The sequence below is a fragment of the Octodon degus genome, unplaced genomic scaffold, assembly GCF_000260255.1.
Source record: "Octodon degus isolate 3935 unplaced genomic scaffold, OctDeg1.0 scaffold00108, whole genome shotgun sequence".
In the NCBI taxonomy this organism is placed as follows: Eukaryota; Metazoa; Chordata; class Mammalia; order Rodentia; family Octodontidae; genus Octodon; species Octodon degus.
Window position 1 is genome coordinate 4,313,578 of NW_004524684.1, and position 12,948 is coordinate 4,326,525.

Genomic DNA, 12,948 nt, shown 5'->3' on the forward strand with positions numbered 1-12,948 from the left:
CTAAGGGCTTTTAGCGCCGTGCAGAGCAGCTCCTCCCTTCCAACAGGTCCACCCTGAACCTCCGTAGATGCGGGCGCAAGTGCAGAGACGTGGCGGCTCGTGCAGGGCAGGAGCGCTTTCCACACTGCCCGAGGTTTTCTTTGCTGTTTCCTTGGAAGCGCCTGGGTTGTCTCTATTTTGGACAGAAAAAGCCACATAATTTTGATGCAAACCATCTGAATTTTAGAGCTATTTTTTTTTTTTTCCTGCTGAACAAGTTCTGTGGTTACAATCTCAGGAGACTGTATTGCAGAGATGATGGTAACGTATGCCCTGCCTGCACTAGAAAAATTTCTGATGAGCCATGAGTATTCTGTTTATTAAAGATGTTAAAAAAGGGATTGTTCAAAATGTAAATAGCATTATTCTTGGTCAATATTTATCTCATTCCACTTCCTTTTTCTATCACTATTTCTAACCAGTTCAAACAAAGTGGGAAATTATATTTTTGTGGGGTTTTTTGAGCACTGTGATTCTAGGCATGTGCCATCACGCCTGTTGTAGTAGTTCAAAGAAAAGAGAACATTGGTAGAGAGAGACGTTTTCTCATGGAATGTCACCATGTAATGTAGCTGCATGTCCGGGGTGCTGCACAGTCAATGTGCAGGCAAGACGATGATGTGGGGTCACTACACATGGCCACCACCCCTTCTACAGGTGTCAGGCTCAAGTAGAAATGGGGAGACATGTATCCTTTCAGTTCTTGGTGACACTTCTTATTCACAAGGTCTCTACTACGGGGACAAACCCTCCCGGGGACCACGGTGTGCCGTTATCCAAAACTTCTGAGCAGAGGTGGAGGCCGCGTCAACACTCTGCGGCCCACAGTGCACAGGCAGGAACAGGGCAGAAGGATTCTCTTCCACTCCTTAATCTATTTTCCTAAGCCCCGTTTGCATGGCTCCTCCTTTCAAGAAATTACATGGCTTTGTTAAACTATAAGTATTCACTAGGGATATAAATACTCAGATTTATTTTAATTAATTTTTCTAGACTTTCCATGACTTTGATTTTGTTTCTCAAAAAAATTTATTTAAAAAAAGTTGTACTTGGTTGCACGAAAACTTAGAAATAAAAATGTCCTTAGCACATACAATACATCTAAAAGCATTTCCTGTGGATAACCTTGATGTGTGGGCAACAGCACAGGAAAATTTCCATTCCCAATTAGGAAATCAGGGTGATGATTTTTTTTATCTTTCTAAAATTATTCCCCACCAAATATATTTTGTTCACAACCATAAAAATGATGTTTAAGATGGTGACAGGTTGTGATTACAATTTTTTCGGTGCCAAGGATGGATTTTTAAAAATATCATTCTTGCTAGATTTTCAATCGTCACTGTATGCTTCTTTCTGAGTATATTTCTGAAAACAAGGGTCATGAAAACACATAAGATAGAAAGAAAATAACTACAGGACAAATAATATGCTCTTGGTAGGGAAATCTTCTTAGCATTTGAAATTAGAAGAGCACAGGAGATTATGAGCATTAAATACCCTCGGAATGTTGATTCGCCCTATTCTCTGCAGCACTAAGCCAAGAATTGTGCTTCTGCCAAGTACGAAAAGGAACTAAGTGGGAAGCAGATTGTTGCTAAGTTGCTAAAAGCTTGGATGATGCCTGAAAAGATTAGCCAAGGACCCACACTAAGAATCTCATACATTTAAAGGAAATATGAAGGAGACAGTTTACTATTGGACTTACTAAGACCAAGTGCTAGATACTGAAAGGGTAAGGCATTAACATAAAAATGGCAAAGTCTTCCAGAGAGTAAGAATGAAGAAATCTGCACAGAATGGGGAAAAAAAAAACTGGGTGTGGTGGCACATGCCTACAATCCCAGAACTCAGGAGCCTGAGGAAGGAGGGTCATTGTGAGTTCGAGACCAGCCTGGACTACAAAGTGAGTTCAAGGCCAGCCCAAACTGTATAGTGAGACCCTCTCTCAAAAAGAAAAAGAAAAGGAAAAGAAAGAAAAAGGGGCTGAAATTTGAATGGTGAACAGAATAGCTGTCACACACCAGGTAGATGCGGTGAGCAGAGGTGGGGTGTGGGGGTTCTGGGTAGACAGGGCTGCACATGAGAATTATATACAATTGGGTCACTGTCTCTCTGGAGACTGCTTCCTAATTTATCAGGGTATCCATCTATCTCTTTCCCCTTTCCATAAAGTGTCCAATAAAATGTCTTTCTTCCCTTAAAAAGAACTATGTGCACTAATATTTATAGGAAGAGTCTAAAAAGGTAGAAATAGTTAACATGACAATCGATAGCCAATGCCACTCACTGGTTCTTTTTTCCCCATTGAAGAAACAGATGCTAAAAGAAATAAATCCACCCTATTCTCTGTAGCACTAAGCCATTGCTAAGTTGCTAAAAGCTTGGATGATGCATGAAAAGATTAGACAAGGACTCACACTAAGGACCTCATATATTTAAAGGAAATATGAAGGAGACAGTTGTACCTATCTGGTTTGAATCCAAGCATTTAAAACTCAGTAAATTCTAAGTGGCATTTGCATATGCAAGAATATGTTTGAATGTTAAGGGTGCATATGAGAATTTATGAATCTTATGTTCCCTCCCCAAGTTATGTTGCTATGTTATAAAATTAACTTTCATATTTTTTACATCAGAACACATGAATATTTTAGTGTTTTAAACATTGCAAGGTGCAATTTTAAATTATATTTTAGTAAATATAAAGGATATGATAAATGAATGTTTTTCAGATGAAGGTAGTGAATAATAAATAACTGTAAATCTTAGTGCACACAACACTGAAAAGGCTTCTTGTTGACAGAAGGATTATAATGATGAAACACTGAAGTCAACCTAATTAGTAAGCAAAAAATGGAATTACCAAATCAATTAAAGCAGAGCCTAAGTTGGAGCTGATGCAGCTACTAGATGTCACTGTATAATACTAACTTTGGGCAAAGCGATCGGGGTTAAGTATAAGTATACAACTGAATGAGAAACAATTTGAAGTTTAAAAGTCCCATCTTTATTGTGCCAACCGGATCAGCACACAGGGTCCTGAAGCAGCACCATGGACAGCGGAGGCACTGAGGACCCTCTGCCCAGTTGGTGCTTTTGAAGATCACCCAGCCCTGGCTGCGGGGGCCACCACTCGGATGCCCTTGCTCCTGAGGCTTCGCGTGTGGTCAGAGTTGCCTCACTATTTTTCTTATTCTTTCATATGTTGGATGATTGTTTTCAGCTTTTACATTTTATGAAACAACATTCGCAGTGCACAGTGACGGCCTTCTTCCTGTGGTCTTGGTCCACGGACACAATCCAGCCTCCTTCTTCCATCTCCTCCCTCTCTCCCTCTCTTTCTCCCCATTTCCCCTGATTCTCTTTCCATCTGAGAAAGCCCTGTCTCCTTGCTTCCTATTCTCTATCTTTAATTTTGTTCTTTATTTTGTGGTTTTCTCAGAAAAGAGAGCGTGGCCCACTTAAGCTTGGGGATCTGATTTGCTTCATTGAGCACCATGTCTCAAGGTGCACCTGTTTTCCTACAAACCATTCAAGTTTGTCTTTCTTTAGCATGTGCCGTTCTTCGATTTGTGGACCAATGCCACATTTTCTATAGCCATTCATCTGCTGGTGGACTTACTGGCTACCTTCAGCTAGGGTTTTTAAACATTTTCTTGGGAGAAATGTCTATTCTGCTCCTTTGCTCGTTGTAAAATTGTCTTGTTGAGTTAATTATAATTTTGGGCGCTAGATTCTACTCAGATACATGATGACAAAATATTTTCCTATTTTGTGGATTGTCCCTTTACTTTCCTGATATAGGTACACAAATGACTTTAATTATGTACAAGTGATTTGAATCTTCAAGTTAAACTATTTGTTTTGGTGGGAGGGACAGGATCTCACTATGTAGTGCAGGCTGGTCTTGAACTCAAAGCAATTCTCCTGCCTCAGCCTCCCGAGTACTGGGATTACAGGCATGCACCACCACACCTGGTTCAAATCTACTTATTCATTCACTTGTGCTTTGGGTGCAATATTAGAGGTAATATGGTAAACACATGCTTACAAGGACTTAAATTCTACTTCTTAGTCTGAGACTTTAATAATTTTAGCCCTTGCATTGAGGTGTTTGAACATAGACTTCCTTTGGCTTTTCACCTAGTTACCCTGGGAACATTTGTTGAAAAGACTATATATCTTCATTTAATTTTCTTGGCCTTTTTTTCAAGAATTAATGAGCTTGGTAGACATTTGCAGTGTTGCTGCAACATGTTAAATTCTTACAGCAACTTTTGTTCACTTCTGTACTTGATTATCTGCTTTTACTGGAAACTTTGGGAAAGCTATTAATTGTAAATGTTTTGAAACTTGCTGCCAGTGTAGGGGAGTAGGGCTTTGCATAATTCTTTATGTGAGGCCTTTCTGCTGTCATCCAACCCGTGACAGTTTTAGAAGGTGCCTGCCATTCATTGATGTGTCTCCTCTCCAGAAGCAGGGTCTGTGTTTCTTCTGCTTGAATCTGGACTAGCTTGTCACCTTGTTACAATGCATTCTTTGGAAATGATGCACAAGATCAATGATGTCCCTGCACTTGCCTGTTGTGTTATCCTTTAAGATTGGCTCAGTAAATGTGATGCAGTGTCCATTTTGGCTGCTCCAATCACTCACACCAGCAGCATGAGTCACTCAGAAGTTGAACTAGCTTATATCTCCAAGTAGTGCAAGGCCCTGGGGTGTAGAGAGCTCAGATGTGGTCCACGGGGAGGGGGGGCCATCTGAGGCCAAAGAAAAGCCAGCGTTAGCCTCCAGACAGAAGGGTGCTGACAGTATGGCTGCTTGTGTCACTGCAAGCCCAGATTGAGCATCCGCAGGTGCGGGATCAGAGATTGTGGGGCAGAAACAATTTTTTTTTCTCCAAATTCTTGATCCATAAAACCTCAAGCAGGGGGCAGGGGAGATGGCTCAATAGAATAAGCGCTTGCCTGGCAAGCACAAGGGCCAGAGTTCAATCCTCGGTTCCTCAAAAAGGAAAGAAAGAAAGAAAGAAAGAAAGAAAGAAAGAAAGAAAGAAAGAAAGAAAGAAAGAAAGAAAGAAAGAAAGAAAGAAAGAACAGCAGGATGAATTTTAAAAGCAGCTAATATTTGGGAGTTTCATTACTTGGCAATACTAACCACAAGATTCTTCCCTCAATTCTGGAGAATAGCACTTTCCTCCCTCCTTTCTTTCTAAAATCCCTTTAAATTGGATGGAATTTTCATTTAATGGAATGATCTGTGGTACAAGCTTTCTTGTTCTCTCCCCCACACTGGGGCTTTCCCCTGTTGCTTTCTGCGTGTGGAGGGCATCGTGATGGTGGCTTTGTGGGATGTGTTAGTTTTTGCATGTACCTAACAGCATATGATCCTCTACGAGGAAACCGGTTTTAGACGACCCTTTTTTGTGCTCTATACATTTTTTTCCCAGCTCCTGCAGCTGTTCTTCCGCTATTGCTCGTGACGATGTGGGCTGTTTTCTCCCGTGTTCCATTACCTGTTCGATTTGAGTGAAGCTGCAGCTGTATATGCGTGGCTGGTGCTGGCTGAGCCCTGGCTTTCCATAACAGCATGGTTCTGGTTGGGTACTATTTAATCTCAATATTTAAAAATCACATTTTCTGATGCCTTTCATTGTTTCTAGGTAACGCCTATGACCTTGTGCCCTGAGAGTAATTCAGGTGGTGACCACCTGACTTTCTTCACTCTTCTTGTCAGTGCTGAGGCTGGGCCTCCAACTGCGCCATGCATTTACTTTTCCCGAAGTCCGCCTCTTGCCACTCTCTGCACTACCATCGCACCTCCGTCTTCCCACACTGCTGCCTTGGACTCAGCAGGGTGTGAAGAGGTAGAGTCGCTGGGGCATCCACGGTGTTTATGCAGGCCTTCAACAGCTCTTGCCGCCTCTACTATTTGAAATGATCATTGAGCTTTGTCAAGAAGTTGAATTTTTTCCCAACTGTCTTACCGTTTCCTAGGTTAGGCTTTCTTTTCCTAAAATGTCAAATTCCACTCATCTGTAAGCTCTGGTTCTTCCAACAATGTGTCCAAGTGTCACATCTGTGCCTGTTTTCCCTTTTTTGTTGTGATAGTGGGAGACACGGCCTTCCGAATAACTCAGTGGGTTAAAGTGCCTGCCTAGGTGGACAGAGTGACTGAGTGATTCCTGGCATGCCGGGCTGGACCCGCCCCTGGGTGCGCTCAGATGGCGATTGAGACTGGGCATGGAGGTGTGTGCCACCCAGCGCTTGAGAGGTGGAAAGCAGGAGGATCTCTACGAGTCCAATCTAGTAGTGAGACCCTGTAGGCCCTGTACTAAATAAATAAAAAATAAACACATAAATACAATAAAATTTCTCTTCTTTTAGTGCAGTGGGAAGAAGCTGTCTTACCCATGATGAGCTAAACTTTGATTTTTAAGGTTGTAAGTACCTTATCAATTTTTTAGATATGATATGTGAAGGAGTGGGAATGATATGGTTGTTTATAGTAGTATAAACAATATCACAGTACTGTACTTGGCACAGTTACACTTCTATAACATTTACAGCTATATTATATTACATACATGTGCTTTTACTTTCTTTGCACAATAATTGGAAATATAAAGAAACATGCACTTATATGCTTATACATATATATCTACATGTGTGTGCACACACAGCTATGCCCCATTTTCATTTCAAATTCTGTTCATATTTCAGAATATGGGAAAGTGGTCATGGGGTTTTACCCCCCCCCCAAGAGGCTGGGGTTGGGGCACTGGTCAAGGAGGCAGGGGGCAGCTCCTTACTCATCGTGTTCGGAGCTTGATGGGTAAATTAATTATAACCCTTTCTGTCTACAGCACACTTGGGGAATTTATTTAGATCCACTCTCAGAGCTGACATCCTGGGAGAATACAAGTCAATTATAGTTCACGCTGTTCTTGTCTCATTAACTACTTGAATAATATATTTGAATGATGGCCCGGGAGACGAGAATTAAGAAAAGCTTGACTTGATCCCCAGTGAGCTTCGGAGTCAGATAATCCTGTGTGTACTCTAATAGCTCCACTGTGCCACCCGCCGACTCAGCCACGTCCCAGCCACTTCTGAGGAGGTGGTGGACGTAGCTTTGTCTGCTGTCTGCACAGAGATCCACTTGGCCCAGGAATTGCATTACCATAGCCTGGGAAATTACTTGACACCAGGGCTGCTTCTAAAGCAAGAACAAATTTAAGTAATATTTCAGTGTTGCTCATTTTCTGATAAGTTGAGTGTTGTGCAAAAAGAGTTTTTAAAAGAAATTTTAAAAAGACAAAATGGTAAAAAAGAAAGCAACATTATAAATAATATAAAATTTCATTAAAAATGTAATAGGAGTCTGGCAATGGTTGTTGTATTATATAATGCTATTTTCAAATTAGTATGTTAAGATTTCCAGATATAAGCATGCAAATTTGGTTTTATTTTTATTTTATTTTTTTAAATGTATTTTTTTTAATCAGGAAACAAATATATAACTTGGAATGGATTTGAGGCAAATTGTGCCATAGGTAGATTTTTTTAAAGTGGCTAAACAAAACAAAGTTTAAAAAGCAAGTAAAAATAAAAGCAAATGTTTCTAGTACAAGACCAGCAGTACAAAAAATAGCATACAAGTACCTGCATAATACACCCATTTTGCAGTGGTGCGACTTTTGAGTATGTATTACTGACTGTCCGCAGCCACGCAGTTACAGCTCCACACTTCAACAACATCATACTAACAATTCCTAGGAAAACTACTTTAAAAAAGGCATAACCAGACGTTCCCTCATTTGGCCAACTCCATTTAGGTTTAGGTGTGCAGAAAGGCTCAGATACATCCAGAGTGAGCCACATGCAACATGTTACTCAGTCAGTTCTCTAAAATAAGGTTTCAGGACCATGACAGTAAGATAAGGAAAGAAAGCATGGAGGAATGAAGTCCTAATTACTATATATGCATGTTTTTTGACAGTGGGGGAAACCTTTTGCAGGTAAGTTACAAACAAAGAAAAGGCAAATAAACAAATTTGCATAAGAAATTTAGCACATTCTGCACAGCATCTTCACTTTGCTGTCACCATTTGTACAAACTCTTCATGGTTTCCGTGGCCATCGCCTCAGTATCTGCTTCTCTGATCATTTCATCAACCTCTTCATCTGTTGACCTTTCTCCAAGGTTCGTCATCACATGGTGAAGCTCTGCTGCGCTAATATAACCATTGTCATCCATATCAAATACACAGACTGCTTCTCTGACTTCTTCCTCACTGTCTGTGACTTTCAGTTTTCTTGTCATCATTGTCAGAAATTCAGGGAAGTCAATCGTACCATTACCATCCACATCTACTTCATTAGTCATGTCCCGTGACTCTGCTCTGTGGGATTCTGCTCCGGAGACCTCTCTAGAGCTCCCAGCTCCTCTGCTGTTATAGTTCCATCACCCTCCTTGTCAAATGGTGAAAAAGCTTCTTTGAATTCTGCAGTCTGCTCTTCAGTCAGTTGATCAGCTGTGCTGCAAGCGCTACTGGTTTCTGAGATACAAACACTGCGAGTTTGGTATTAAAAAGTTATAAGAAATTAAAAAGGAGAAGAAAAAGATAAGTATTAACTGCTTCTTTCAATAGACCAACAGAAATCAGCAATACAATTATCCAAAATATTCTGCATATATGCATAAATGTATCTTTCCCCCTTCTTTCTTTTGTCCTTTTCCTCACCCAAGATGTCCCTTCTCATTGAAGAGAGTCTTTCCTTTTCACAGTATCTGTTGTGCCTTTCAGGTTCTATTTACTCTTTTAGGTTCTCACACTAGTGAGACAATATGATGTTCACATATGTGAATGTGATATGTTTTCATCACTAGTACAGTCTCTAGTTGCATGAATTTACCTATGAAAGCCTTGAATTTATCTTTTTTTATAGCTGAATAATGCTCTATTGAGTACAAATGCACCATTTTGTATCCATCCCTTAGTTGATGGGCATTGGAGTCGCTTCCAACCTTTAGCTATGGCCAACTGGGCTGCTATAAACGTGGGTGCACTTCTATCACTGTAGTATGATGATTTCAGTTCTCTTGGAAAAACACTTAGGAGAGGAATAGCTGGCTTAAATGGGACCTCCAATCCTAGCTTTTTGAGAAATCCCTCACTGATTTCCACAGTGGTGTACCAGTCTGCCCTCCCACCAACATTGGAGAAGGGTTCCTTTCCCCCCGCAGCCCCACCAGCATTTATTATTAGCTGACTTCTTGATGGCAGCCATTCTTTCTGGGATAAGATCGAATCTCAACATTGTTTTAATTTGTAAAACATGAGCTTTAAGACTTTCTAAAAATAACTGCTTGTATGCAATAAAAAATAACATAAAGTGCAAAATTTATTTGGTTGTATTATTCTCATGGCCATTTCAGATGCATACAGTGGAAATGACCAGTGGACCTATTACAGTGAGTCAGAACACGTTGTGACTGAGTAGTTGAGTAAGAAAATCTCTGCTTTGTAGAATGTTTCTCAAGTGGTTGCAACAAGGAGGACTAACTAAAATATCAGAGTGTGGCTCCAGACACAAATCATTACAGAAAAATAAGCCCCACAGAACCAGAGAAACAACAGTCCCAGGAGAAGTAGGATTGTTCTTTATAAGTTGTATTTTAAGTACCAGTCTATTTAATACTAAGTTGCAAAATCAGGTTGACTTTTGAGTAATTGCAACAACCAAGCGAAGCTGAGATGCAGCCACAGCCTGAGCACCATCTCCCCGCCCAGAGGCCAGAGGCTTCCCATGTGACCTCTGCTTCCTGTTTATCCTGAGTCCTGACCACTGAAGCTCTCCTTCTTTTCTTGCAGTTATGAGTCTTGTCTTGTTTTATACATTTCTGATCTTCTCAGTTGGGGGTATGGGCATGTCTTCTTGGAAACCCCAGAGGTTATAGAAACCTTGAACATAATAGTTCTCCAATTCTGTCTAATATCTATGCAGTTGAATCTTTCCTATTCTATACTAGTGCAGAATCCTCTAAATAGACAGACACTACCACTAGAAGAGCCAGGGTATCGTATAAACAGATTTATGCTTTCTTTTTTATTTTATTTATTTTTGTATTTTAGGGAAGAGTCTACAAGGTGTTCAGGGTCTCACTACTAGATTGGACTCATAGTGACCTGCCTGTTTACAGCCTCCCAAGAGCTGGGATTACAGGTGTGCACCACTATGCCCAGTTTCAATTGTCCTCTCAGCTGAGTCTGGGGGAGAGGGGGCTATGCTTTCTTTTTTAATCTAAAAAATTTAGGAATGTTTTAACATATATTCATGTGCATCTGCATACACGATATGTGATATTCATCATATGATGAAGTTTATGAGTTGATAGTTTGATCCAGGTGTGAGAAATGACTAGATTATTTTTATTTTTTGTGTTTTAGGGAAGGGTCTGAAGGGTGTTCAGGGTCTCAGTACTAGATTGGACTCATAGTGATCTGCCTATTTACAGCCTCCCAAGAGCTGGGATTACAGGTGTATACCACCATGTCCAGTCTCAATTGCCATTTTATTGCGCCCTGGGGGCGGGCCAGTACAGCAGACCTATGGATCGAACCTCTGGCCCCTGCACCTGCTTGCAGGAGCTTGTTGGCCTGCTTGCAGGCTAAATCCGCTGAGCTATTTGGCCGGCCCTTGACTAGATTATTGATGAGTCAACTTTTCATTTTGATAAGTGGTGACCAGTATAGAAACAGCTGACTGTGGGAACTAATACTGGTCAACAAAAGAATAACCTGATTGGGGGCTGGGGAGATAGCTCAGTGGAATGAGTACTTACCTGGCAAGTGCAGGATCCTGAGTTCCATCTCTGGCACCACCAAGAAAATAAAGGATAAAAATACATAAATAATGGAAAAGAATAACCTGATTAAGCAGGCCTTTTGCAAGGTCAATCACCAAGTGAAGCCCATCTTCAATCAACATGTTTCACTTAAATAGAAAGACCTTAGCCAAACTGAAGATACAGTGACTCAATAAAGGCTTGGAATTACCTTCCTATGATGTGATATATTTAAATTGCCTCCATAGATAGTGTCTATAAACACATTTGGCTTATTGTAATTATTATTATAGAATGAAAAATCTTTTTTGCACGAATGTTTGAATTACATCTGTAATGAAAACCATTCAACATCCCTTTCGAACAGTCTGTATGGTCTCATAGTTTGAAATCAAGGAGCTAGCTCAGCGCTCTAAAGCACCTGCTTAGGCAAGTGTGCAGGGACTGCGGTTCCATCCCTGGTGGCACCACATGCCACTTCGGCCCCGCCCCCGGGGTGGGCTGAGCAGGCCACGAAAAAAGAAAACAAGTATCTTGTTCTAAGGAACGGACAGGCTGTTTGCTCCTGCTGATGTGGAGACCCACGCAGTCTCCCCAAGGAGCGAGCAGGCTGCGTACATCCCGCCACTGTTCTGCTCCTTCGAGTTTCCAGTTCGCTCTTGAGAGCACAACGACGCTTCCCTCTAATTGGACGTGGCAGTTGCTGCGGACTGAATCATATGGACACCGAGTTCATGCACCGCGGCTCCAGCCCGGCTGCGTCTGTCTGCGCTTAGGATCTTTGGAGATAATCGAGGTTAAATGAGGGCTGCAAGCGTGAGACCCCGGGGTGGAGCCGCAGGCTTCTCAGAGGAGGTAGAAGGAGAAAGGCAGCTTTCTCTCTCTGCTGTGGGCGCGCAGCAACAGCTTGGTCACCCTCCAGCCTTTGCTTGAGAATGTGCTGCCGGGCGTGGACGTGGACGCCAGTCAGCAAAACGATGATAGACTATGTTTTTGTTATTCGAGTCACCCAGCCGTGGTCATTGGTTACAGCAGCCTGAGCTGACTCACAGAGCAGTTTCTAATTGGGTTTTCAGGCATAATGAGCAGGCAGCACCATGTATTTCAGAACAAACTAATTAATTGTGTATTGCAATTAATTGAACAGTAGCCAGAGAGAAAAGTCAACACTTAATTACAATTACAGGATAAAAATATCATTCATAATACCACTGTTGTGGTTATCAAAGTTCTAAAATGCTTTGTTAATTTGTGGGTGTTTATAAAAACCTTATGTATCTGTGACTGCAGTTACGCACCCTTCACTTGAATACCTAAATAGTAACAACTTCATATTAAACATTTACTGCGTAGTATTGCTTCAACCTCAGAGTATAAAATGGGGAAGGTCCTGCTGTTCTGTCCACTTCTCAGATGATCAGCACGATCACAGACGCAGATGTTATGGGGACACAGGATTTTTGTCAGACAGGCTTAATCCCTCATTAAATCACAGTACCCAAAGCCACGCCTTTGCCGTGGAGAAAGATCTCTGAAATAGAGTACGGGCTGGTGTCTAAGAGACAAGACTCCCTGGCAATATCAGGTCCTACGTCTGCCTGCTCGTTCATGTTTTTCTTTTAGAGGATGATGCCTGGACTGCAGTTTTCTCCTGAGCACGTTTTTCCTTCTGGCAGGGGGACACCGCATGGGTAGACATCAACTTCCTCATTCATGATCACCTTCCTGTTGTGCCCCCGTGAGCTGACCCTCAGGATCAGTGGGGTTGAACTTGAGGAGTTCTCACCCAGATCCTTAGGTTTTTTACTTAAAAGGGGCTGATGTCAGTCCTCAAATCATTTCTAATTTAGTCTCTGAGAGGACTCAGCGTTTGTCTTAGTAATGTTCTCATCTCTGGGACACAGTGCTCAGGGACAATTTAAAGGAGAGGAGAGGTTCATTTGGGCTTATGGCTTTAGAAGATTAAGCCCTCGGTCATCTGTATCCTGGGCAGATAAGGGCTTGGTGGAAGGGGTTGCAGGAGGTCATGCCCTCCTTCCAGAGAACAGAGAGAAG

The 12,948-nt window shown here is 41.6% G+C and overlaps 1 pseudogene; it reads right to left on the minus strand.

Moving 5' to 3' along the window:
- Positions 1 to 8,134: 8,134 nt before the first annotated feature.
- The window catches only part of LOC111818947, a 20,494-nt pseudogene continuing 15,680 nt past the window's right edge, over positions 8,135 to 12,948 (minus strand).